Source organism: Bos indicus x Bos taurus, chromosome 18, assembly GCF_003369695.1.
Source record: "Bos indicus x Bos taurus breed Angus x Brahman F1 hybrid chromosome 18, Bos_hybrid_MaternalHap_v2.0, whole genome shotgun sequence".
In the NCBI taxonomy this organism is placed as follows: Eukaryota; Metazoa; Chordata; class Mammalia; order Artiodactyla; family Bovidae; genus Bos; species Bos indicus x Bos taurus.
This window is the reverse complement of record NC_040093.1, coordinates 23,379,008-23,404,981: the sequence shown is the minus strand read 5'-3', so window position 1 is coordinate 23,404,981 and position 25,974 is coordinate 23,379,008. Positions and strand designations below refer to the sequence as shown.

Sequence of the window (25,974 nt, the reverse complement as noted above, 5' to 3'; positions counted from 1 at the left end):
TTGACATAAATAGTAGCAATATTTTTTTGGATCTCTTTCCTAAGGCAAAGGAAATAAAAGCAAAGCTAAGTAGATTAGACCTAATTAAACTTAAAAGCTTTTGTACTGCAAAAGAAACCATCAACAAAGTAGGAGGACAAGCAACCAACTAAACAGGAGACAATTATTATAAATATGCCTGATAAGGGGTTAATATCCAAAATATGCACTCAGTTCATACAACTTAATATCACAAAAAAGCCAAACAACTTGATTGAAAAATGGGCAGAAGTCCTGAATAGACATTATTCTAAAGAGAAAATGCAGAAGGCCAACAGACATGTGAAAAGGTGTTCAACATCGCAAATCATCATGGAAATGAAAATCAAAACTACAGTGAGATATTACCTCACATCCGTCAGGATGGCTATCGTCAAAAATAATACAAATAACAAATGTCGGTGAGGATGCGGAGGAAAGGGAACATTCATACTTTGTTGGTGGGAATGTAAATTGGGGCAGTCCCTGTGGAAAACAGTATGGAGCTTTCTCAAAAAAACTAAGAATAGGACTACCATATGACCCAGAGTTCCACTGCTGGGTATGTATCTTCAAAAAGCCCAATCCTCTGCTTTTAAACATTTAATTAACCAAAGCAAACAAAAGAAAGAAGGGACTGAGATGATTCGGTGCAAACTGCTTATGCTTTTCACCTATTTTTGTATTAGTGTCATCTTTTTCTTATTGATTAAAAATACTTACATAGTAATTTGAGTAAAGCATTATCACATATTGAGAATTTTTCTTGATTTGTTATTTGTGCTGTATTTTAAATAAAATTTGCTGTATATTTATAAAAATGTAGGTAATCGAATCAGTCTTATCCATAGAAAAAACTTATGGACTTCTGCCCCCAAGTTTTAGTTCTAAGAATAGTTTTATTTAATTGTGTTAGCCAAAGAAACTCTATAACTCCAGTGGTTTCTTAAAAATTTGGTTTGTTTATTAATGCACATAGAATTAACATGGCATAACATACAAACTTTTTGTAAGAATCATGACAATTTCTCTGCATAGTTTTACTTAGAATTTTAAAAATCAACTTTGAAATTTCTGCAGCATTTATTATTAAGCATATGTCACCAGTTTTTAACCTTAAAATAATATGTAGTAATGTTCATGAGAATTACATGTATTTCTGAGGACAGACTTCTTAAAAAATCTGTTCATGCTTCCTAGAACTGGTATTTAAATTCAAAGACGTCTATGTTGTTTTCTTCAAGCATTTGGTCACTGTAGTCATTAAGTACAGCACCTGAGAAATATGAAATTACCAATTGTACTTACAGTGAAATATATGGATAAATAAAATGTGTTAATACATGTTAACATTTTTAAGTCTGCTGATTGACAGAATATGTTACATGAGCTGGAGCTAATGCACCAAGATTTTTATATACTCGGTTCATTTATAAACTTGGACCTCATATTCCATTTCATTGTCTCCCTTTGTATTTATGGAAATAGTACCATGCCACTTTGATATTCATTGCTTAATAATATTAAGAAAATCTGTCAATATAATACATTTACTTCCCTCCCCACTGACCCCCATTTGTCTTTATTCAAAATTTTTGTTTTATCCTTTCACATTTATTTTTCCAACTAAACATTAAATTAACTTGTCAGTTTCAAAGAGGAAGTAAGGAGGGGAGAGATGGAGAAGAAAGGAGTTTCGTCAAAGTCTTGCCTGGCATTGTTTTAATGTTGAAAGTTCTTTAGCGGAGCAGACTTCCCTCTCCTCCTTACCTGATGTGGGCATCCCCATCTTTCATGTTCTTCCCATGGTTTTCTTTGTGGTCTCTATCAAAACATGACATTCGGTGATACAATTGTGTTTTCTATGCTACTGTCCATCTCCCCAACTCAAATATATACTCCGTGAAGGCAGGGACTCTCTCCTGGTCATCACTGTAATTTTAGTGCCACCCATGAAATGTATACTCCACACATATTTCTTTTTTAATATTTATGTATTTATTCATTTGTTTGGCTGCATCAGATCTCAGTTGTGGCACTCGAGATCTTTGCTGCGTCCTGCAGGATCTTTCCTTGTGGAGCATGGATTCTCTAATTGTGTCTTGTAAACTCAGTGCTCGCGTGGCTTTTAGTTTCTCCACAGCATGTGGGATCTTAGTTCCCCGACCCGGGATCAACCTAGAGGCCCCTGCATTGGAAGTGTATTCTTAACCACTGGACCACCAGGGAAGTCCTTCAACAAATATTTCTTAACTGGGTGTTTCGTGTTCATTCTTATTGAGTTGATTCTCAGGTTTTTCAAGAATATAAACATATCAACTGCAAATAGTGATGAATACACCTCTTTTTGAATTTTAGCTCATGTCATTTTCCTATCTAATTATACTACCTAACAACTTCATAATTATACTAAATAGCAGCAACAATTGAACACATCCTTATCATGCTACTGATTTTAAAGAGCTTTTTTAGTATCTCACCTGGTGCTATCTGCCATTTGAAATAGACATATTTGCTAATCACCTTAAGGAAAAATATGCTTCTTTACCTATTTTACTGAGAAAATTCAGGAAAGGCCCTTTAATTTTTTTCCATGTTAGGTAATAGTAGTGATAGAAGCCACCTTTACCTTACTGCACATTTTGTTGTAAATGTTTTGATCATTTTTGTTTTTGAAACATGTATATTTATTTTCACTGTGTTAACAAGAATATTCTTTATTCCATAGATGTTCCTTAAAGGTTGAAAAGAGAGAGAAATGCCTGGGCCTATAGCTCCTTGAGGTGTTTCTTTACCAAAGTTTTTAATTCACACCACAATTACTTATCTATTCAGCTTTTCTTTTTTTTTATCAAGGTCAATCTTCATATTTCCCTGTAAAATTATCAATTTCATCCATGTTGTCATCAAGTTTTTATATCAGAGTTTTACAAAGTGGTCCCTTCTTAGCCTTTCAAGTCTCTGTTTTTGTGGGTCTTTACCTCTCTCCTTGTTAATGTGCTTTAGTACTTTTTTTTCTTATTTGAGTTTTCTAGAAATTTAGCTATTTTCCCATATTTTAATTCAACTTCTAGTCAACTGTTTTTCTGGCCCCTAATTCATCAAATTTCGGCTTTTTTTTTTTTACTATTAATGTTACTTTCTATTTTGCTTTGGTTGAATCTGTTGCTTTTTAACCAACTTTTCAAGTTGAATCCTTAAATTAATTTATTTTCCTTTTTGTTTTGCTTGATTCTCAAAAGGTGAAAAATATGAATTCTTTTCTCAGTGCAGGACTGAAAGGGAGATATTTTGTAATTGCAGTTTTGATTTTGTGTTTAGCCCCAAGGGTTTGTTTTGCTTTGTTCTGAAGACACATATTATTGTTTTAAATTCTAAACAATGGTTAGGTAGAGAGGGTATTTTTTTTATTGCTATCTGATATTATTTTTCAAATGGTCAAAGAATGTAACTTGCAACATATCTACTTTTAAAAATCTACTGATATTTTGATGGCCTAATTTGTGTTCAATGAGAAGAGAATGGTCTCTCCTCAGAGGTCAAGGCACTGGTGTAGATTTCAAAGTTCAGACTAAACACCTCTTTGGGTTGCTTGGCAGGTCAAGGACTGAGAATGCGCCTTCATTCGGCTCTACCATTACAACGTGCTTTTGTTCATTTCCCCCATTTCTTTGTGCAATTTAGTACTTTGTGATTTTGTGCATAACCGTCCAAGACTCGCTGTTTTGAACTGTGACTTACATCACTCTGGGACTCCTTTTGTTTTGCTTTGTTTCAGAAAACAAGTATTATTGTTTTAAATTCTAAACCTTTTTTAAAAATTGACTATTGTTTTAGAGGAGTTTTATGTTCACACCAAAGGGGGGGAATACACAGAGATTTCCAGTATGCCTTCTATCCCCCACATGCATTTTTAACATCCCCCACCAAAGCAATACATTTGTTACAGTTGGAAAATCTACACTGATACTTAATACTCATCCAAACCCCATAGCTTACATTATGGTTCACTTTGTTGTACATTTAATGGGTTAGGACAAATGCATAAATACAGGTACCCATTATTATGGGATCGCACAGAATATGTTCATTGCCCTAAGAATCTTCTGTGCTCCTCCTCTTTATCCCTTTCCTCCCCAACCTCTGGCAGTCGCTGGTCTTCTTATTCTCCCCAGGTTGCCTTTTCTAGAATGTCATGTACTTAGAGTAATGCAGTATTGTAGCCTTTTCAGATTGGCTTCTCTCACTTAGTAATATGCATTTATGTTTGAAGGTGAATTTACCTTCTAATTTTTTAAAAAGCTGCCTAGCTAACAAACTTTCTTAAGCCCTTAAACCAACTTCTGCTTTCAAGTGACGGTTCAACTGAGTATGGAATTTCAGGTCAACTTGGTTTTTTTCTCCTGAAAACACTGAAAGCATTCTCTTCTAGAATCCAGTGATGCTTATCCTATGAGGTGATGGTTTCCTCTTTCTTTAAATTTTATGATAATGATATTAACAAACCCTGACTGAGAGATTACAGTGTTCCAAGTCCTGCTCTACATACAATATTCCCAGTGCCTTGGAATTTCTCAGTGATAAATCCAGTTGCAATGTCTTTTTCATGACTGTCTTGAGCACTCAGAGAACTGTTTCAATATAAAGACTACTATCCTTTGGGGGAAGTTTCTTCTCTTGTTTCCTGTCCATTTTTTTCTCTCTCAGCATCTTTTAGTCTTTGCTACTGGTACTTTCAATAACAGGGATTAGCTCTCTTGAGGATTGATCCTTTATTTCTCCTATCTCTTATTTCATACTTTCTTCTCTTTCCAGAATTTTTATTGCTTTTTTCATTTTACAATCATGTTTTTAATCTTCAACATATTTCTTGTTTTCTGAGTGATCCTTTTCCCTAAGCTATGTTCTTGTTCTTTGAATGTAACATCTTGAATGTTGCTCAGTTGTGCTTTTAGAGTATATTTTTGTCCTGCTTTTTATCTTGGCCTTCTTGTTTTACCCACTACACACACATACACATACACACACATGGGTATCCTTGGTTGTCTATTCATATACAAGAAGGATAGGATCCCTTCAAGAAAATTGGAGATAGCGAGGGAAGATTTCATGCAAAGATGGGCATGATAAGGGACGGAAATAGCAAGGACGGAACAAAAGCCGAAGAGATAAATAAGATGTGGCAAGAGTACACAGAACTGTACAAAAAAAAAAAAGGTCTTAATGACCAGGATAACCACAATGATGTGGTCACTTACTTAGAGCCAGACATCCTGGAGTGTGATGTCAAGTGGGCATTAGGAAGCATCACTGCGAACAAAGCTAGTGGAGGTGATGAAATTCCAGTTGAGCTACTTTAAATCCTAAAAGATAATGCTATTAAAGTGCTGCATTCAATATGCCAGCAAATTTGGAAAACTCAGCAGTGGCCACAAGACTGGAAAATGTCAGTTTTCATTCCAATACCAAAGAAAGGCAATGCCAAAGAATGTTCAAAGTACTGCACAACTGTACTCATTTCACATACTAGCAAGGTCATTCTCGAAATCCTTCAAGCTAGGCTTCAACAGTACATGAACCTAAAACATCCAGATATATAAGCTGGATTTAGAAAAGGTAGAGGAACCAGAGATCAAATTGCCAACATCCTCTGGATCATAGAAAAAGCTCCAGAAAAAATTCCAGAGAATTTTTTCCAGAAAAAAAAAAACCAATCTGCTTCATTGACTATGCTAAAGCCTTTGACTGTGTGGATCACAACAAACTGTGGAAAATTCTTAAAGAAATGGGAATACCAGACCACCTTACCTATCTCCTAAGAAACCTGTATGCAGGACAAAAAGCAACAGCTAGAACCAGACGTGGAACAACAGAATGGTTCAAAACTGGAAGAGGAGTATGTCAAGGCTATATATGGTCACCCTGCTTATTTAACATATATACAGAGCACATCATGTGAAATGCCAGGCAGAATGAATTACAAGCTGCAATCAAGATTGCTGGGAGAAATATCAACAACCTCAGATATGCGGATGATAGCACTCTAATGGCAGAAAGTGAAGAGGAACTAAAAAGCCTCTTGATGAAAGTGAAAGAGGAGAATGTAAAAGCTGGTTTAAAACTCAACATTCAAAAAACAAAGATCATGGCATCCAGTCCCATCACTTCATGGCAAATAGATGGGGAAAAAGCGAAAACAGTGACAGGCTTTATTTTCTGTGGTTCCAAAATCACTGTGGATGGTGACTGCAGTCATGAAATTAATAGATACCTGTTCCTTAGAAGAAAAGCTATGACAAACCTAGACAGTGTATTAAAAAGCAGAGACATCACTTTGCCAGAAAAGGTCCATATAGTCAAAGCTATGGTTTTTCCAGTAGTCATGTATGGATGTGAGAGCTGAACCATAAAGAAGACTGAGGCCAAAGAACTCATGCTTTTGAATTGTGTTGTTGGAGAAGACTCTTGACAGCTAAGAGATCAAACCAGTCAATGCTAAAGGAAATAAATTTTGAATATTCATTGGAAAGACTGATGCTTAAGCTGAAGCTCCAATACTTTGATCACCTGATGCAAAGAGCTCCAATACTTTGGGAAAGACCCTAATGCTGGGAAAGATTGAAGGCAGGAGGAGAAGCGGGTGACAGAGGATGGTTGGATGGCATCACTGACTCAATGGGTATGAGTTTGAACAAACTTCAGGAGTTAGTGAAGGACAGGGGAGCTTGGCATACTGCAGTCCATGGGGTTGCAAAGAGTTGGACACAACTTAGCAACTGAACTACAGTATTGTCAGTTGCAGCTTTCTTTTGGTTTATATATTATTTTTAAAATTAATTTATTTATTTTAATTGGAGGCTAATTACTTTACAATATTGTAGTGGTTTTTGCCATACATTGACATGAATCAGCCACAGGTGTACATGTGTCCCCCACCCCAAACACTCCTCCCATCTCCCTCCCATCCCATCCCTCTTTAGGACTATGTGGGGAAAGATGAGGGTGGGATGATTTGAGAGAATAGCATTGAAACATGTATACTACCATATGTGAAACAGATCACTGGTCCAAGTTCGATGCATGAAACAGGGCTCTCAAAGACAGTGCACCGGTTTATATAATCTTAACACATCCTCGCTAATTCCTTTATTCTTATATATTCTCTAAAAATTTACTTGAGTGTTTCTCCAAAGATAGAAAAGCTTTCATTTCAATTTATTTTTTGATCCATGAAGGAGTTCTCCTCTAAGTTTCTCCTTTAAGATCAGGAATAAAACAAATGTGTTCACTCTCACCACACCCATTCAGCATAGTACTGGAGGTCCTAATCATAGCAATTAGGCAAGACAAAAATAAACCAAAGACATTCAAATCATAAAGAAAAACTAAAATTGTTTCTATTTTCAGGTGATATAATCTTATATATAGAAAATTCTAAACTCCCAAAAAGCTATTCTATTAATAACTAATCAATAAATTCAATAAAGTTGTAGAATATAAAATCAACCTAAAAAATGAGTTGCATTTCCTATGCACTATCTAAAAAATAAAGAAAGAAAAATACCAATTACAATAGCATCAAAAACTTAAAATATTTAGGAACAAATTTAACCAAGGAGGTGAAAGATCTGTACACTGAAAATTACAAGACATTCATGAAATAAATGGAAGATGCAAATAAATGAAAAGATACCCTGTTTTCTTCAATTGTAAGAGTTAATATTGTTAATATTGTTAATTTTAGTACCTATACTACTGAAAGCCATCTATAGATTCAATGCAATACCTATTAAAGTTCAAATGGCATTTTTCAAGGAAATATTTTTTAAATTGCAATATTTTTATGGAACCACAAAAGATCCCAGATAACAAAGCAATCCTAATAAAGAACAAAGCTAGAGGCATCACAATTTCTGATTTCAAACTTTATTACAAAGCTATAGTAACCAAAACAGTATGGTACTGGCAAAAAAAGAAAAAAAGACACATAGACCAATGGAATAGACTCAAGAGACTAGAAATAAACTCAGGCGTATAAACTCAACTAATATTTGATAAAGGAGCCAACAAGATGCAATAGGAAAAGATAGTCTCTTCAATAAATGGTATTGAGAAAACTGGATAACTACATGCAAAAGAGTGAAACTCAACCCCTATCTTATACCACTTAAATAAATGAATTAAAGACTTAAACATAATACCTAAAATTGGAAAATTAATAGAATAAAACATCAAGGAAAATCTCCTTGAAACTGGTTTGGCAACACTTTTTAATGTGACACCAAAAGCAAAAGCAAAAATAAACAAATGGGATGACAACAAACTAGAGAATTTAGCAAAAGTGCTGGAGACCAGAAAACAGACAAAAATTAGAACACATAGAAAACAAAAATTTAAAAATCATTAACATTTACATTAGCATCAAAGAGCAACAGATATCTAGAAATAAATCTAACAGAAAATGTACAAGACCTCACCATTGAAAACTACAAAATGTTACTGAGAGAAACTAAAGAAAGTCTAAATAAATGGAAGACTTAAATTGTAAAATCACAAATCTTCCCAAATTGTTATATAAATTTGCTATCAATTCAGTTCAGTTCAGTTGTTCAGTCGTGTCCAACTCTTTGCGACCCCATGAATCGCAGCACACCAGGCCTCCCTGTCCATCACCAACTCCCAGAGTTCACTCAGACTCACGTCCATCAAGTCAGTGATGCCATCCAGCCATCTCATCCTCTGTCATCCCCTTCTCCTCCTGCCCCAAATTCCTCCCAGCATCAGAGTCTTTTCCAATAAGTCAACTCTTTGCATGAGGTGGCCAAAGTATTTGCTGTAATACTAACCAAAATCCAAGTATCCTGGTTTTGTGTGTGTATAATTTTACAACCCAATTCTTAAATTCTTATGAACATTCAAATACTCAAAGCAATTGGAAAGAAAAATAAAGCTGAAAAGTTTAGACTACCAGCTATGAAGACTTACTATAAAGCTATAATCAATAAGACTGTGTGATATTGATGCAAAGAAAACTCAAAAAACTCAGTGGGATAGGATAAAGAGTCTAGAAACCACACAATGTTTAGTCATTTAATTTGTGAAAAGCTGACTCTGTAGTGTAGTGTTTTCAATAAATGATGTTGGGTGGACTGAATGGACTTCCTAGGTGATGCTAGTGGTAAAGAATCCACCTGCCAATGAAGAAGATGCAAGAGACTTGGGTTCAATCTCTGAGTTGGAAAGATCCCCTGGAGTTCAGTTCAGTTCAGTTGCTCAGTCATGTCTAATTCTTTGTAACTCCATGGACTGCAGCACGCCAGGCTTCCCTGTTCATCACCAACTCCCAGAGCTTACTAAAACTCATGTCCATCGAGTTGGTGATGCCACCCAACCATCTCATCCTCTGTCATCCCCTTCTCCTACCACCTTCAATCTTTCCCAGCATCAGGATCTTTTCCAATGAGTCAGTTCTTCATATCAGGTGGCCAAAGTATTGGAGTTTCAGCTTCAGCATCAGCCCTTCTAATGAATACTCAACACTAATTTCCTTTAGGATTGACTGGTTAGATCTCCTTATAGTAGAGACTCTCAAGTGTCTTCTCCAATACCACAGTTCAAACGCATCAATTCTTTGGTGCTCACCTTTCTTTATAGTCCAGCACACATACCCTGGAGTAGGATATGGCAAACCCACTCCAGTAGTCTTGCCTGAAAAATCCCATGGACAGAGGAGCCTAGCTGTCTGCAGCCCATGGGGTTACAAAGAGTCGGACACAACTAAGTGACTGAGAACAGTGGATTGAATATCCATGAGAAGAAGTTTTTCTTGACGGCTATCTCACATCACACACAAATATCAATTCCCAATGCACTTCAGCCCTAAACGTAAAATGTTAAACAATAAAACTTTTAAGAGGAAAACATCTTGTAGATGGGTGAAGTATACAAAGATTCTTAAATAGGACACCATAAAGAGAGTAAAAGGCCAACAGAATTGTAGAAGAAAAATATACACACACATACACGCAATCTCCAGAAAAATTCTCTTACTAAAATATGTGTATAGAATTCCTACAAGTTAATAAGAAAAAGATTTTTATTTTATTTTTTAAATTATAAATGTATTTATTTTAATTGGAGGCTAATTACTTTACAATATTGTATTGGTTTTGCCATACATCAACATGAATCCACCACGGGTATACACGTGTCCCCCATCCTGAACCCCCCTCCCACCTCCCTTCCCAGACCATCCCTCTGGGTCATCCCAGTGCACCAGCCCCAAGCATCCTGTATCATGCATTGAACCTGGACTGGCAATTCGTTTCATATATGATATTATACATGTTTCAATGCCATTCTCCCAAATCGTCCCACCCTCACCCTCTCCCACAGAGTCCAAAAGACTGTTCTATACATCAGTGTCTCTTTTGCTGTCTCACATACAGGGTTATCGTTACCATCTTTCTAAATTCCATATATATGTGTTAGTATACTCTATTGGTGTTTTTCTTTCTGGCTTACTTCACTCTGTATAATAGGCTCCATCAGCAGATGAATGGATAAGAAAGCTGTGGTATATACACACAATGGAGTATTACTCAGCTATTAAAAAGAATACATTTGAATCAGTTCTAATGAGGTGGATGAAAAGAAAAAGATTTTTAAATAGCAACATAGGTCAAAGATATGAACAGATACTTCACAAAAGAGAATCTCAAAATGGCCAATAAACACATGAAAATCTGTAAAGCTAGTTATCAAGGAAATATAAACTAAAACTACAGTTCAATATACTAGCCATTAATAACGACTGAAATGAAAAAGAAAATACCAATAGATATCAAACAACCGGAACTTTCATGTACTTCTCTTGGTGGTGTACAAACTATTTGGAAAACTGTCAGTATCTACTCAACTAAACACGTATTTCTTTGACACAGATTTCCACTCCTAAGTCCAAACTCATCCAAAATGCTTAAATATTTTTTAGCAAAAACCATGTGTTGTAATATCCATAGAAGTACCATTCATGTTAATCAAAAATTGGAAACTTCTTGAATGCCATCAATGGTAAAATTAATCATTGTGATGCAATCACATCCTGGAATGCTATATAGTAAAGAAAATGGATGATCTACAGCCACGCTTTCTGAAAAAAAAATCTCAGAAACATAATTTTGAGAGAAGTAAGAAGAAAGAGTGTATACTTATGACTCAGTTTATGTAAGTAAAAGTGCAGACAGGGATCATCTTTGGGGTGTGACAGTCACAGGAAGAGGGCAGGAGGTAGCCTCTGGGGTCTAGTCATGGTCTTCAAATTGATCTTGGTGGTTGTTACACCAAATTTTCAGCTTGTGAAAGTTCACTAAGCTGAGCATACAGCACTTTTTTGCATGTCTGTTTTCTTCAATGAAGTTAAACAAAAAACTACAAAGACAACTTACCCACTTCTATTTTTATAATTGTCAGTGCTTTTCTTTGTTAAATGAGATTATTAATATTATTTCCCTGGACTCTTTCTCATTTTGTTAATACAATTAGCAATATTTAAGCCCAAACTATTGTTGTAGTTTTTAGCAATTGTTAAATCATTATATTTTAAGAATTATTTGCATATTGTTTTATAGTTACAGCTATAATTTACCACAATTTCATAGACTTAATTCGAAATAAATGAAATAGAGACTAAAAAGATAATAGAAACGATCAATGAAATGAAGTGTTGCTTCTTTAAAAAGAAACAAAAGTGACAAGTCTCTAGTTAGACTTAACAAGAAGAAAAAGAGAGGACTCAATAAGTAAAATCAGAAACGAAAGAGGAAATGTTACAACTGATACCGCAGACATACAAAGGATCATAGGCAGCTACTATGAATAACTGCATACCAACAGATTGAACAACCTAGAGGATATGGGTAAATTCCTAGACACGTAGACCCCAACCAAGACGGAATCATAGTGAAATAGAAAATGGGGCCAAAATGATTACTAGAAAGGAGATTGAATTAATAATCAAAAAATGGTAAAAACCTCATAATAAACAAAAGTCTAGGACCAAATGGCTTCACTAATGAGTTCTTAAATTCTTTCAAAAAAATAGGAGCGGAAACTCTTCCAAACTCAGTTTATTAGCTAGCATTGTCGTTGTTTAATCACTCAGTTGTGTTCAACTCTTTGAACCCTGTGGACTGTAGCCCGCCAGGCTCCTCTGTCCATGGGGATTTCCAGACGAGAATATTGGAGCAGGTTGCCACTTCCTTCTCCAGGGGATTTTCCCAACCCAGGGATCAAATCCATGTCTCCTACAAGCCTCCTGCATTGCAGGCAGATTCTTTACCTCTGAGCCACTGGTGAAGCCCCATTATCTTGATTAAAAAAAAAAAAAAAAAAAACAGGTGAGGACTCTAGAAATAAAAGAAAATATCCAATATCCCTGATAAACATGGATGCAAAACAATCCTCAACAAATCATTGGCAAGCCAAATTCAGCAACACATTGAAAGGACCATGCACCATGATCAAGTAGAATTTACTCCCAGGGATGCAAGGACATCAACAGCCACAAATCAGTCAGTTTGAGTATTTTTTAAATGAAGTGTACATGGGTGGTATACTTTCTAAGTACTTTGACATTTCAAAATCCACAAGATTGCCTCAGGAATGATATGTTGAGAGAGTGTAGAATTGTGTTTTCAATTCAAAATACCTTTCATTATTACAAAGGCAGTATATGTACAGTGTAGAAAATTAGAAAATATAGATAAGTAAAATAAAGTGAAATCATCACTTTTTTTCACTCTATGTCTTCCCAGATTGTTTGCTATACAGATACATGTATGGGTTTGTTTATCAAAGTATCAGTAAAATCATAACATGCTTTTATTCCATGAAGGAGTGTCCACATTTTCACAGCATTGCATTATAATGTCATCTAGTGCCCAAACTTCAAGTTCCCTAAGTGTCCTTTATAGATGGATTGCCCAAACTAGATGCAATCCAAACGGTTATTCCCTTAAATTATTTCTAAACTGGAATGTGATGGTAAGATAGTATCACTGACTCAATGGACATGAGTTTGAGCAAACTCCAGGAGACAATAGAGGACAGAGGCGCCTGGCGTGTTGCAATCCATGGGGTCACAGAGTCAGACATGACTCAGCCACTGAACGACAGCAGCGATGTAGAAGAGGCTGCTTTTCATAAGGGTAGGTGGTTGTATGGACTGGGACAAATGCCATATCTTATGGATGTGTCTGCTCATTTCTTTAGGTATCGTTATCGAGGCATTGCCTTCCTCCAAATTTCTGTAAGTAAATCTGCTGAGTTCCTTTAGGGTTACAGAAGAAAATTCAGATAGCGATTTGTTTCCCCACCTGCATTTCTTCTGTTTCCTAACTTATTTTGTCTAATCTTGAAGTTAAAAAATGTCACGAGGTTCTCTCTCTATTCAGTAAATGATGACCATATTCAGTGAATGCTTTCATCTAAAAGGTAAAGTTTTTTTGGTTTGGTTTTTTTTTTTTTTTTTTTTGAGCTCAAAGACTTTTCCTTTTCTTTCTTTCTCTCTTTCTTGCTTCCTTCCTTTCTGAGGGTGTGTGTGTGTGTGTGTCTATGCCATTTCCTGCTGGAATTGCTAGCATATGTTATTTGACTCTCCTGAATTTAACTCCTAAACTTGTCTCTTTATGGTCCTCTCAATAATTTTCAGCTCTTTATTCCTTGCATAGGAAACTTTTATTACTCTTAGACTTGGGAATAAACTCTAGGATGAGATTTTCAGTCTTAGCACACTACCAGAGGCACCAGGCTTTATCAACTCCACCCAGCACGCACTGAGCTCTTCCCTTGGTGAGGGTCTGTTTTACACACCTTACAAGGACTGCCTCAGTGGATCTTCACTCAGAACTCTTAGGCTGGGAACACGATTTACTCCATTTCTCAGATGATAAAACTGAGACACCAAGTAGAAACAACTTGCCCCAGCACATGGATAATTAGCAGTCAGACTGGAATCCAGTTCCAATCTCCGTGTGCGGGCTGTCTGGGCTGCTAGGAACCCGAATGGACCCTGATTTTCCCGCCTTTCAGCCCCTTGGCATCCCCTCCCCCGGTGAAAAGTGAACGTGAAAGTCACTCAGTCGTGTCCGACTCTTTGCGACCCTATGCACTATACAGTCCGTGGAATTCTCCAGGCCAGAATAATGGGGTGGGTAGCCTAGCCGTTACCTTCTCCAGGGGATATTCCCAACCCAGGGATCAAACCCAGATGTCCCGCATTGCAGGTGGATTCTTTACCAGCTGAGGCACCAGGAAAGCCAGACCCTACCAACCGCTTCCAGATAAGTCGCACACTTGCCTGCAGCCATCTATGGACAGCTCTTCCCCTGGGTCTGATGCTCTTTGCTCTATATTTCAGATAAATTTTCTCAAAAGGTTGTATTACCACAGATTGCCTTTCCCAGTTTCCAATATGAACTGTCTAATGGCAGCTAGTGTGCAGTTCGGACTCAGTGAACTTGTGTGAGTGAGAGAGAATTAGTGACACCACCCACCCACTGAGTTTGTTTTCATAGAAATGGCAAAGGTTGGCCTAGGTCATCTTCAATCCCCACTCAATCACCAATAGCTTGATGGAGGGATTCCAGTGGGCCACAGTTGCTTTTCAAAACTTGTGCTGGTTCTGAGGCTAGGGCCATCTGCTCTGCCTTGTAAGCAGGCTAGCCAATCCAGACTTCATCATCCTTACTTCACAATGGGGAACACCAGTACCCAGCAACTGACTTGGGTTGTTCTCTTGTTCATTTGTTGATTCCTGCTTTCATTCATTTGGTAAGCATCCGCTAAGCACCTATTCTGAACAGCTAGGGTTTCAAACCTATGTGCCTGGAGGGGCCAGGAAGAGAAGGTAAGAAAAAGCAGCAGTTCCTGTTTAAAGAATGAGAGAGCTGCTGCTGCTGCTGCTGCTGCTAAGTAGCATCAGTCGTGTCTGACTCTGTGCGACCCCAGAGACGGCAGCCCACCAGGCTCCCCCATCCCTGGGATTCTCCAGGCAAGAACACTGGAGTGGGTTGCCATTTCCTTCTCCAAATGAGAGAGCAGTGCCCCTTAAAGAGGGAGGCTCCACTCTCTGCAGGAATGCACACTCAGTACTGCTTTATATTCCTCTTCCTTTCTTTTTTATTGTCACAAAAAAGACAGATTTCCAGCTTGATCTGAGATCTTTAATACTTTTTATTTTATATTGAGGTATTGCTGAGTTACAGTCTTGTGTTAGTATCAGGTATGCAGCAAAGTGATCCAGTTATAAGTATACATATACGCACTCTTTTAATCTGAAGTCTTTAAATGTCATTTATCAAATTGTTTGTTTTCTGATTGTCTCTCTCAAGGGCACCAGTTTATACCCACTGATGGTCAGGAAACCAGGAACCAGATACCACAATATGCGGAAGGACCCTACTCATCACTACTAACTCTAAGATAACATGGAAAGAAAAGTGTCTAAAGAGAGGTAGAGAGAACACATCATGGGAAAATATTCTCCACACTGCTGGCGATAAATCTACCCATGACCAACCCACCCATGCAGGCTTGGCTCAGCTGTGTCCTGAGTTGGAAACCTGAGTTTGAAAACACAACATGTGAGACTTTGTGATTGTGATTAGAATGACATCACTATGGGACAGCCACACTCTTTCCCAAAACCAAAAAGCCCCTCTCAACAAACGGCGAAAGAAAATCATTGTTTACTTATGTGCCATTCTTCTTAATGTCTGATATTCTTTTAGACTACTGCCAAGTCAAAATGAAAAGTTATTCTGGTATAATAACTGTAGACTTTGATCTGAACTCACCAAAGCCATTGTGATGAATTTCAGAGCAAAACAATTTGAGTAACAACAAGTCATCAAATGAATGTGAGTCTTGACTTAAAAAAAAAAAAAAAACTTTACCAATAAGTTGGTCTCAAGAGTGAAAATGAGCTTTGGCCCAGAAGTAAACACTTGTCACAAACACTCAAAATGACATTTTCTCTAGCATTCCTTTTTTCCTTAGGAGCATGGATTTCACACCTGGGAAATGAATGCAATAGTGTCTCTGCCCTTTGATCATGACCTTGGCTTCGCACAGATAACCTTGGAATTGACCCCTTAATCTTACTACTCCAAGTCTGTAATTTTAAGAGGTCTTCCATGTTTCCTGGGGCAACACCTAAAATGCCTGCCGTCCTAAACCCCCTGTGACTGGAGTGGTTGCATAACTTGTCACACTCACTGGACCCTTTGAAGATTGAAAGGGGCATTGTTTAATCAGGAAAACAAGCATTAGCCTTGACTGTCCCAGGCCAGTTGTGCTGTATGGCCTTCCTATCTGAAGAAAAGTGGAAGTGTCCATATGACGAAGACCTCTTCATAGGGAGGGACTTCTGAGGGTCCCTATGCAGGAAAAAGGGCAGTGACAGTTTGCATTAGTCACGAGTGGGCTGGTGGTAGCCTCCAGGACTCCCACTCCACAGACAGCAGAATAATTGCAAAGGAATGGAGCCTGGGGCTGGGGTCCCAACACAAGGGGGTACTCTCTTCAGACTCCTGACATTCTTCTCTTCCTATAGTTTCCCTACAGGGTGAACCCACTTGTACAGCAGCATCTATGATCTCCATCTTTCTGTGTCTGTGTCTTGCTCTCACAGGCACTTTTTAACAATAACAGAATGAAGTACAGACTGTACCTTGAAGTTTCTGTGTCAACTAATGATATAGGCAAGGAGATGGCTGGGGAATTCTTAACCAGCTAAGAAAAGGACAGCTCACTATGTGGGCCACACTCCTGAGGCCCCTGGCTAGGAATGTCTGGCCCCACTTGGCATATTTCCTTTTGATTCTAAGCATTTCCAATGTTCAGCTATGGATAGAACAGTAACACTATTATTCACACCACAACAGATGCTAAGAGTACTAGCTATCATGCATTAAACACCTTTCTGGACAAGCATTATACTTGGCATTTATACTTATAACACTCTGCAATCCTTACAATCTTTTAAAAAAGACATATTTATCTCTTTCTTACAGATGAGAACACTGAGGCTCAGAAAGGTTAACTGTCTTGCTCAAGGTCACACAGCTGGCCTCAGAGCTGGTGTTGACTTCCCCCAGAATCTGCCAAAAGGTGATAAATCCTAAGCCGTATCTTTGCCTTAAAAATAAATTTATGTTTTAAGCAGTCTCTCAAATCACTATGACTAATGGTCAAAGTTTACTAATGGCTAGTAAATAGGATAATGTCATTCTCTCTCTCTATCCAAACACTAGGGAACAAGGTGGCAAAAATGAGTGTACCCCAAAAACAAAAGTATTTGAATTCTGCCATGACATGAGTGGGCTGGGCTCTTACAAATGTCCCATTTAGTCACCAAGACACCGCTGGCTACTTGTAAAGATAAGAGATACCACATAGGAAACAATAGTTGGGGCACATTTAAATTGGGATAATAAGGAGAAACGTGTCCACTGCGTGTTTCGGCAGGTTTGCAAGATTCAAGCGCCCTGCTCAGACCCTCCGCTGACTCACTGTATCTGAGGGCTGGCCAAGTGTTTGGGTCACAACCTCTGAGCCCCTAAAAGGAACATATCCCCAAGCATCAGCAGCTGGAAAGAACCAGTGCCTATGAGAAGAACCTGGGTGAGAATTCTCAGCAGGATTTCCTGTTCCCTCTCCCTTCTTCTCTCTGAACCAGGGCTTCTACAGGTTGAACGTTTACAGTCGATGCTTTCTACCCAAAGTGCTCCCACCATTTAGAAATGCACGCAGTGGCTTGAAAGACCAGGGACGATAAACACAAGGCCAAAATGACTGATCCCTGGCGAGAGTCATCGTGGATGTTCCATCCTTCCATTTCTGAGCACAAAGGGTCCTTAAAACTTTAATGAATTGAACTCTATGAGTAAGGGATGTTAATCATTTTAATTACCCAGCAGCTTGAAATCAGATATAACAGTCCAATAATGTATCTTTAAATGAATACAACCCTGCCCTATAAAAAATCCCTTCCAAACCCATTCTAATAATTTCTATTTATCTTTTCTGACGTTAACTGTTATCCAGCCCAGCCGGCCAACAGACAGCCTTCCCCTCGCATTAGGTTTAAACGCAACGCCGTCTAGTTTTTCAATATCATTAGCGTCCCCCTGGTGGGCAGAGAGCAAGGCGGTGGCACTGGTCACACTACACTGCTTTATCTCAGATGACAAAGAGGGATGATGCGCTTCAATCCAGGCCAGCCCGGCCAGGGGAAGGTGGCCGCAGAGATCTCCCCCTGCTGCCAAGAAACACCGAAGGGCCCCTCCATGTGACTTGCTAACAGCATGAAGGGGCAGACAAATAGATTTTCCTCTATATTTATAACCAGCATCATTCTTCCTTCCAGGGCGTTCAGTGCAGGTAGCTGTTTTATATGAAATGAACAATCTTTATAGACGTACCAGAGCCATAACAAGCCTGATTTTCAGCGAAGCTGAGGTATATAACTCTTAGCGAATTGTCAGGCTACTTGCTCAACAAATCAAGCCTAACTTATGATGTTTGCAGTGTAATTTTTATTCCTGTTTGACTAGCCAACTACCCGGTGGTAATAGGATGTTAGGAAAGGGCAGTGGCGATGTTTGTGCATGCTGTGATTGATAGACCAGCTCGGCATTTTTCATTTATATCTCCCGATTCCAAATCAGTTAAGTTTAGGAAAAATGAAACAAAGTGGCAAGAAAAATGTTTGCAGATTGCAGACCGCCGCTCCCGCAGATCTGAGTTCAGCCCACATCTGCGGGGACCGTCTGGAAACATTAAGATATCTAAATGGAAATCAATACTATATGTGCCAAGCATTTACTACCAGGAACAAGCATCAAGAGACTTGAGCTAATCAGACTTCCAGCCTGTGCCTCCGCCATAGACTCAACCCCAGGGGTGTCCTAATTGCCCGACTAATCATAGAAGAGTTAAATTTATAACCGAGAAAGACATCTTGTTTTTCTTACCAGTCATCATTTAGGAGCGGGAAGGTTCACCTGTGAGGTGGGTGCCAGATGTACGGTGGGAGCCCCCATGCACGGGAGGATGGCTCCTCACCTGTCAGAGGAGAGGGAAGATGGATTTACCGTCAGCCGTAAAACCAGTCAGCATCACTTAAGCTCAGGGTGGGAGAGACCTGCACCAGCTCACACGAGCTGCAGGTTTTCTCACTTACAGCCTCTCCACTTAACCCCATGTTCTGGAACGTGAAAAGAGAGGTTCGAGCAACCGCAAGCCCCCTGCACGCTTTGATCCCCACTCTGTTTTTTTGCTTTTTTTTTTAACTCTAAAAAACAGTGCAGGAAAGCAAATACCATCAGCAACGTTAAGAATACACGCCTCTGTTTTCCCCCGAGTCCCACTCTCGGCTTTTGTCCCTCGCAACCTCCGGAGGAGCTAATAGCACTTGGCGACGTGTATCTCCCTAATATACTGTACAAACAAGTCACCGAGATTATTCACACTCCAACAAACTACCAAGTCACACAATAGCTATTGGACGAGCCCGCACTATACTGCTGAAAAACCATAATGTATCAGGGGACTGGATTCCTAATATTTGCATTCTAGATGCCAACTGTGAGCATATTTTGTACTATTTTCAACAAATTACACCAAAATATGCAAAATGTTTATAAGGCTCCATCTTCTATTTTTGGCTCCGGTATATTTGCAACTTAATAGTCCTTCAGAGATTTGTTTGTCTCCTTAGGAAAAATAGGAAAGTGGAAAATGCAAAAAAAAAAAAAAGAGAGAGAGAAAAAAAGAAATGAAGATGTGTTGTTTGTGCAACAAGTCGAGTTCTGCAAGTTTTTAGTTTAAGAGCAGAGCTAGCTGTCCCACAGGACCTTCTTCAACAAGAAATTTAATAATATTATTTGGAGTCTTTGTGCCCTGGTTTTCAGATGCATTTTTACTGCATGGGTCTTAAAACAACCGTCGTCAAATGCTGTATTCTCTTCTTGCCAGTCTGAATGGTTTCTGAGCACAATTCTGGGAGCATCACAAGGTTATGATCAGTGAAAGCGTGTGCCTTGCATCCTGCGGCCTCCCAAGGCTGTTTCACCCTCACAGGGAAGCTTTGTCAGGTCTCTTCCTGGAAAAGATGTCTCTGGTCTTTGCAATGTGAACACTGACAGCCTCTTGCCTTCTCTGCCACGGTCACTGTTTCCACGCTCACACAACTGGGCACAAGGACGCACTTTTCTCGTCTCCAGCCCTGACCACGCTATGTCGATGTAGCATTAGGCGGATGCGCCAGAGCAGAAGCCAGGATGCAGGTGTTGAAAGTAAATCTGGGTCGGGAAGGGCAACGGTTTCCAGCTGCTGGATTAGAAAACTAAGTCCGAAAGTTTCAACTGAGCTTCTCTGTTGGAAAACCTGTGTGAAGTAGAAAGAGAGAAGGGGGAGGGAGGGAGGAAGAAAACGAGGGAGGGATAAAGGGGAAAGAGAGGGAGGGTAGGATGGGGAAAGAAAGAAGGAAGGAAAGAAAGAAAGGAATATCTAATATTTCTAGGAATTGGGCCTCATGCCCTTGTTCTCTAGCTGGACCAACCTTTCCTAAGAAGACTGCAGCTTCGGCCAAATTCATTATTTAGCCAAAAATCATAAAGTCAGAGGAAGAGATATTTAAATGAATAAATCCATATTCTTTGCCAGCCCTCCCCTAATTAAGTGGGAAAAAATGTATTATATAATGCATCCCAAGTCTATGTCCTCATAGTGAGCCCTCAAAATGTGTTTGTAGGTTGGATAAGTTGATGATACATGGGTGAATGGGTGGGGAAGACAGTTCAGTTGTTCACAGACTCCAGAAGAGGTAAAGCAACATCCTTCAAATGGAGAGACAGAGGAGAAAGTGATGCTCCAAACATGCCAGGCTGCAAGCTGGCTGGCCCACCCATCAGAACGCTGGGCTGCTTGGCAGTAAGGACTGGGTCAGAGGTCAGAGGCAACCCGACCCTAATCTGCCTGGAGGACAAAGGCTCCTGATCCCTGGACAGAACGAGTCCACATGTATTCATCAACCAAATGGAGCCAGGTAAGAGAGCAGGCTTGATGGGTTCAGGCCTAACTCAGGATACCAAGACTTCTCCACCCTAAATCCCCTCTGTAGTCCTCCCCTGATTAACTCTGTGGCCAGGTTCCTTACACACAGGGGCCACCGTGCAGGAGCCTGAGTGGTAGAGAAAGTTCCTAAGTCTCTGCAGAGGGAAGCCTGCTGGAGGAAGAGGAGCAATGCAGGGCCACCAGCACAGAAAATTTGATGGGGCTGGAAAGCCCCCGAGAACCAAGCAACAACAGAACTCCTGCTTATGGACGGTTCACCACGTGCCAGACACCAGTCTTGTTGCTGTGCATGTGTGAACTCAGTTTAACCTTCACCATCACCCTGTGAAGGGGGGCTCCACGTTTATCCCGCAAAGGAGTGACGTATAATAATTTGGCCAGAATCTCAGAGCTGAGAGCAGTTGGCAGGGAGTCCACACCGTGCTAACTACTTAGTTAGTGCTCTGTCACTGAAGAGGGTGTCTGGGCGCCCAGGGATGAAGACCATTACAAGGAGATATGAGGACAGAGGGTGGGCCCAAGATGCGAATCGGACCACCTGTATATTGTGTATAGAATAGTGATGATGATGATAAAATAAATCCATGCCCATCAACAAGCTTAAAAATGGACGCCCAACCTGAGCAGTGCTTCATTAGTGAGTTTCATGAAGTGTGTGCCTGCTAAGTTGCTTCAGTTGTGTCCGACTCTTCGTGACCCCATGGACTTTAACCCACCAGGCTCCTTCATCCATGGGATTCTCCAGGCAGTATACTGGAGTGGGTTGCCATGCCCTCCTCCAGGGGATTCTCCCCAACCAAGGGATTGAACCCGAGTCTCTTATGTCTCCTGCACTTGCGGGCAGGTTCTTTACCACTAGCGCCACCTGGGAAGACCGGGCTTCCCAGGAGAGAAAGGCTCAAATGCAAATGCAGTTAAAGTGGTTATAAGGCAAACATCGGGGGGCGTTTGACAGTGTAATTCGCTGGACTTCAGCCCCCAGTCGGACACGGGAAAGTCATTGCAGTCAATGACCAAGGCTTCAGCTCCTTTTCTCCAATATTCAACAGCCCTGTGATCACGCTGTCATCCCACAGTTAGAAAAACAGCAGGACAGGCACCACCAGAGCCCGCTGCCGGCAGGCGGGCCCTCCTCATGGACCAGCTGTGCCCCTCGAACACCGTCACTGGCCCCAGCAGAGTGGAACCTCCTCGCCCCCACTTCCCACAAGACACAGGGAGTATTTGTCAAGTGGCCCCTCCCTTGTCTCTGGCTCCGGAGGGAAGGGGCCAGGGAGCAGGGGACAGAGAGGGAGGGCCGAGTCCGGAAGAGGACATGGCTTGTTGAATCCTAATAAATCACAGCAGCCCTGGGAGGTGGAAGCAACAGGGGACGGCAGGCTAGCCGAGTTGCACATTGACCCAAGGCAGAGCTCGCAGAGAAATGATGTCCTGTGCGGCAGACTCCTGGAGAGATGGTCTGCATTTCTTCTGACAAATTAGAAGTGCCCTGAATGCAACCATTCCTCAGAAAATAGGCCTCATGTAGCAACACGCAAGCTGCCATTATCCCACTGCATAAAAAGACCATTTAAGCGGGGCAGCCTTTAGAACACTGGCCCGCTGGAGGCAGCATTTCTGAAAAATTACCCCCTCGACTGCCACCTAAACCAGTCGCTACCCAAGGGAGAAGCCTCATTTACAACCTAGAAGACTGAGCAGGCTTTCATCAGAGAAAAGGCCTTGTTTTTCTTCGGTTTCTGTGAGTTTCCTGCACCCCGGGAGTCCCCAGTCCGTGATCTCACCCCACCTCTGATGCCAAGTCAGGAATTACAGCGTGGGGACCACCTGCTCCATCCCACCCTCTGTTATCTCGCCCTGTTGGGGCAGCCAGAGCCCTAACCATCCTCACTGAATACCAGACCGATTGCAAAGCGGATCTAGTGACAACCAGGCTCCAAACCCGCAACAATCCATCGGCACAAAGAGTTTGTGTTTGAAAACTTTACACGCAAAGATTACAACCTGTCATTCTGTTCTCCAGAGACGCACTACCTTTTGCAAAACTATCTCTAATGAGATCTACAAATCTATGTTGAAGACAGCTGACTTTATTGTGTTTGTAAAGAGGAAAATGTTTTAAATAGGTTACGGCTCCCGGGACTGATGGCCCCACCGTGAGGGTAAGGTCATTTTGGAAATGTTAATAAAAGTTTTCATAAAATATGACGGCACTCAAAGAGTAATGTTTGGATGTAAAAATAACTATAAAAGTATCATTTCTACCAGGGTACACACGCAGTTTTTCTGTGTCAAGACATTTGCCCAATTCCTCATTTAATAGAGGTTACAGCTTTTCCAGCTGTTTCGACAGCCATGCTGGGATTCGACCCTTATTTGTCAGGGCTGCAACAGCCTTTCCCAGGCCTCCCCATTATATTAGAAATCATCTTGTGAAGCAAAGTCTTGCACCTGACCAGTAGGCTAACAGATTAGCTCTCAACCTGGGGTTGACTCACCCCGCTGTGGGCAGGGTCCCCTCACACACTGGAAGAGAGAGAAATGAATGAGGAGGGGAACTCTGGGGGCTCCGCCAGAGAGTCCCTGGGCTAGTCTGTGGGGAACATGCCAAATGGGAAGTATTCAGGTATTTCCTATTCAATGAGTTCCTTGGTTGTCGTGGTTTGTTTTTTTTTTTAATTTTTATTCGGTTATAGTTGATTTACAAGGTTGCATTAGTTTCAGGTATACAAGAAAGGGATTCAGATATACATATATCTTTTTCAGGTTCTTTTCCTATATAGCTTATTACAGAATATCGAGTAGAGTTCCCTGTGTTACACAGTAGGTCCTTGTGTGTGTGTGTGTGTGTGTGTGTGTGTTCAGTCACTCAGTCATGTCTGACTCTTTGTGACCCCATGGACTGTAGCCCACCAGGCTCCTCTGTGCATGAAATTTTTCAGGCAAGAATACTGGAGTGGGTTGCCATTTCCTACTCCAAGGTCCTTGTTCGTTATCTATTTTATATGTAGTAGTGTATATATGTAAATCCGAATCCCGTAATTTATCACTTCCCGCCGCCCCCCATTTCCCCTTTGGTAACCATAAGTTTGTTTTCAAGATCTATGAGTCTGTTTCTATTTTATTAAAGAAAAATCACTTGTATCATATTTTGAATTCCACATATAAGCAGTAGCATGTGATGTCTGTCTTTCTCTGACTTACTTCACTTAGTATGATAATCTCTTAACGTCCATCCAGGTTGCTGCAAGCGGCATTATTTTGTGCTTTTTACTGCTGAGTAATATCCCACATCTTCTTTATCCATTCCTCTGTCAACGGACATTTAGGTTACTTCCATGACTCGGCTATTGTACATAGTGCTGCAATGAACATTGGGGTGCATGTATCTTTCTGAATTATGGTTTCCTATGGATATATGCCCAGGAGTAGAACTGTTGTTAACCAGCCCAAAAGTAATGTCCCAGAAGAATTTTCTAAGTAATGGGGTAACTAATGAGACCTATTTATCCTATTTGTTTGGCAGATCCCATTGGCTTAAGTCAACTTTGATGGCTCTATTAGGGCACTTGGCACAGGTGGGGTCCTCAGGACTCCAGGTGTGAGAACCAAACTTCCTGCAGAGGCTCAGTGAAGAAGGTAAGGGACAACTAAGAAGCCCTGGGTCTGGGATCATAGACTCGGACAAGGAGCAGAAAGACCTGGGTCTGACCTGCACAATATGCCAGCTACATGACCTTCTCAGTACTCTGCAGACTTTCCGGTAAGAATACCTGCAGCACTTCACTGCCATGGACTGCTGGAGGCATACTCCAACCCTCTCCAGCCTCTCCCTATCCTTCTGCACAGCCAGGGAATGTTCATACGGGACCCGGGAGATCTGCTTGCCTGCCCTTCTAGACCTATAGTTTGATACACACTGCAGACCCTCAGCTCTTCAGGACTTGGTCCTCCCCGAAGCATGGCTCTAGCCAAGCAAAACCTAGAGTTCTGGAACCTATTTTGGGTTTTAGAAAGCATTGCTTTTTCGTCTTTTGGTTTTGTGCTGGCAAGCTCTCTGGAATCAGGGTGATAGGATGCCTGAGCTTGAGGGAGGGCTGGCAGGGGCCAAGGGTAAAGAAAGGAAAGGTGGAAATAAATTTGGTTAAAGCTGCAGAATTTCATCCCACCATTCTCCCTTACTCTAGATGGGAGCCCACTGGCTCCATTCACAACTTGATTCAACGCCTCTTCCCCAGAGGGGGTTTCATCTGATCATCTGAAGGAGAACAGCCCCATCGATCTCTAGCCTTCCCTTTACTCTGCTGTATTTTTCATCTTAACATCTGTTTCTCTGAGATATTACAGCATGGACTTGTTTGTTTATTATTTTTTGCCCTACCCCAAGCATTGGAATGGAAGCTCAATGAAAGAAAGGCTTTGGTCATTCACTGAAGGTTCTCAGTGTGTATGTGCGAGCTCAGTTGCTCAGTCATGTCCAGCTCTTTGAGACTCCATGAACTATAGTCTGCCAGGCTTCTCTGTCCATGGAATTCTCCAGGCAAGAATACTGGAGTGGGTTTCCATTCCCACCTCCAGTGAATCTTCTCAACCCAGGGATCAAACCCACATCTCTTGTGTCTCCTGCTTTAGCAGGCAGATTCTTTACCACTGCGCCACTTGGGAAGCCCATACCTGGAACAACTGCCTAGCAGTGGTTCTAGTAATACCTGTGACTCAGTAAGTGAATGAACAGACCTTGTGAACAGGAAACTGTCAACTCCCAGGCTCTCACAAGGCAAAGAGGTTACTCAAAGCCGTTTGTCACCAAAGGAT

At 40.5% G+C, this 25,974-nt stretch overlaps 1 long non-coding RNA gene across 1 annotated transcript in view; it reads right to left on the bottom strand.

The window, feature by feature from the left end:
* Positions 1-25,974, bottom strand: part of LOC113876613 — a 155,456-nt gene that overhangs the window by 107,664 nt on the left and 21,818 nt on the right. The window contains exon 2 of the long non-coding RNA XR_003506539.1: positions 19,056-19,146. This is a non-coding gene — a long non-coding RNA (uncharacterized LOC113876613). The remainder of the gene's footprint in view (positions 1-19,055; positions 19,147-25,974) is intronic.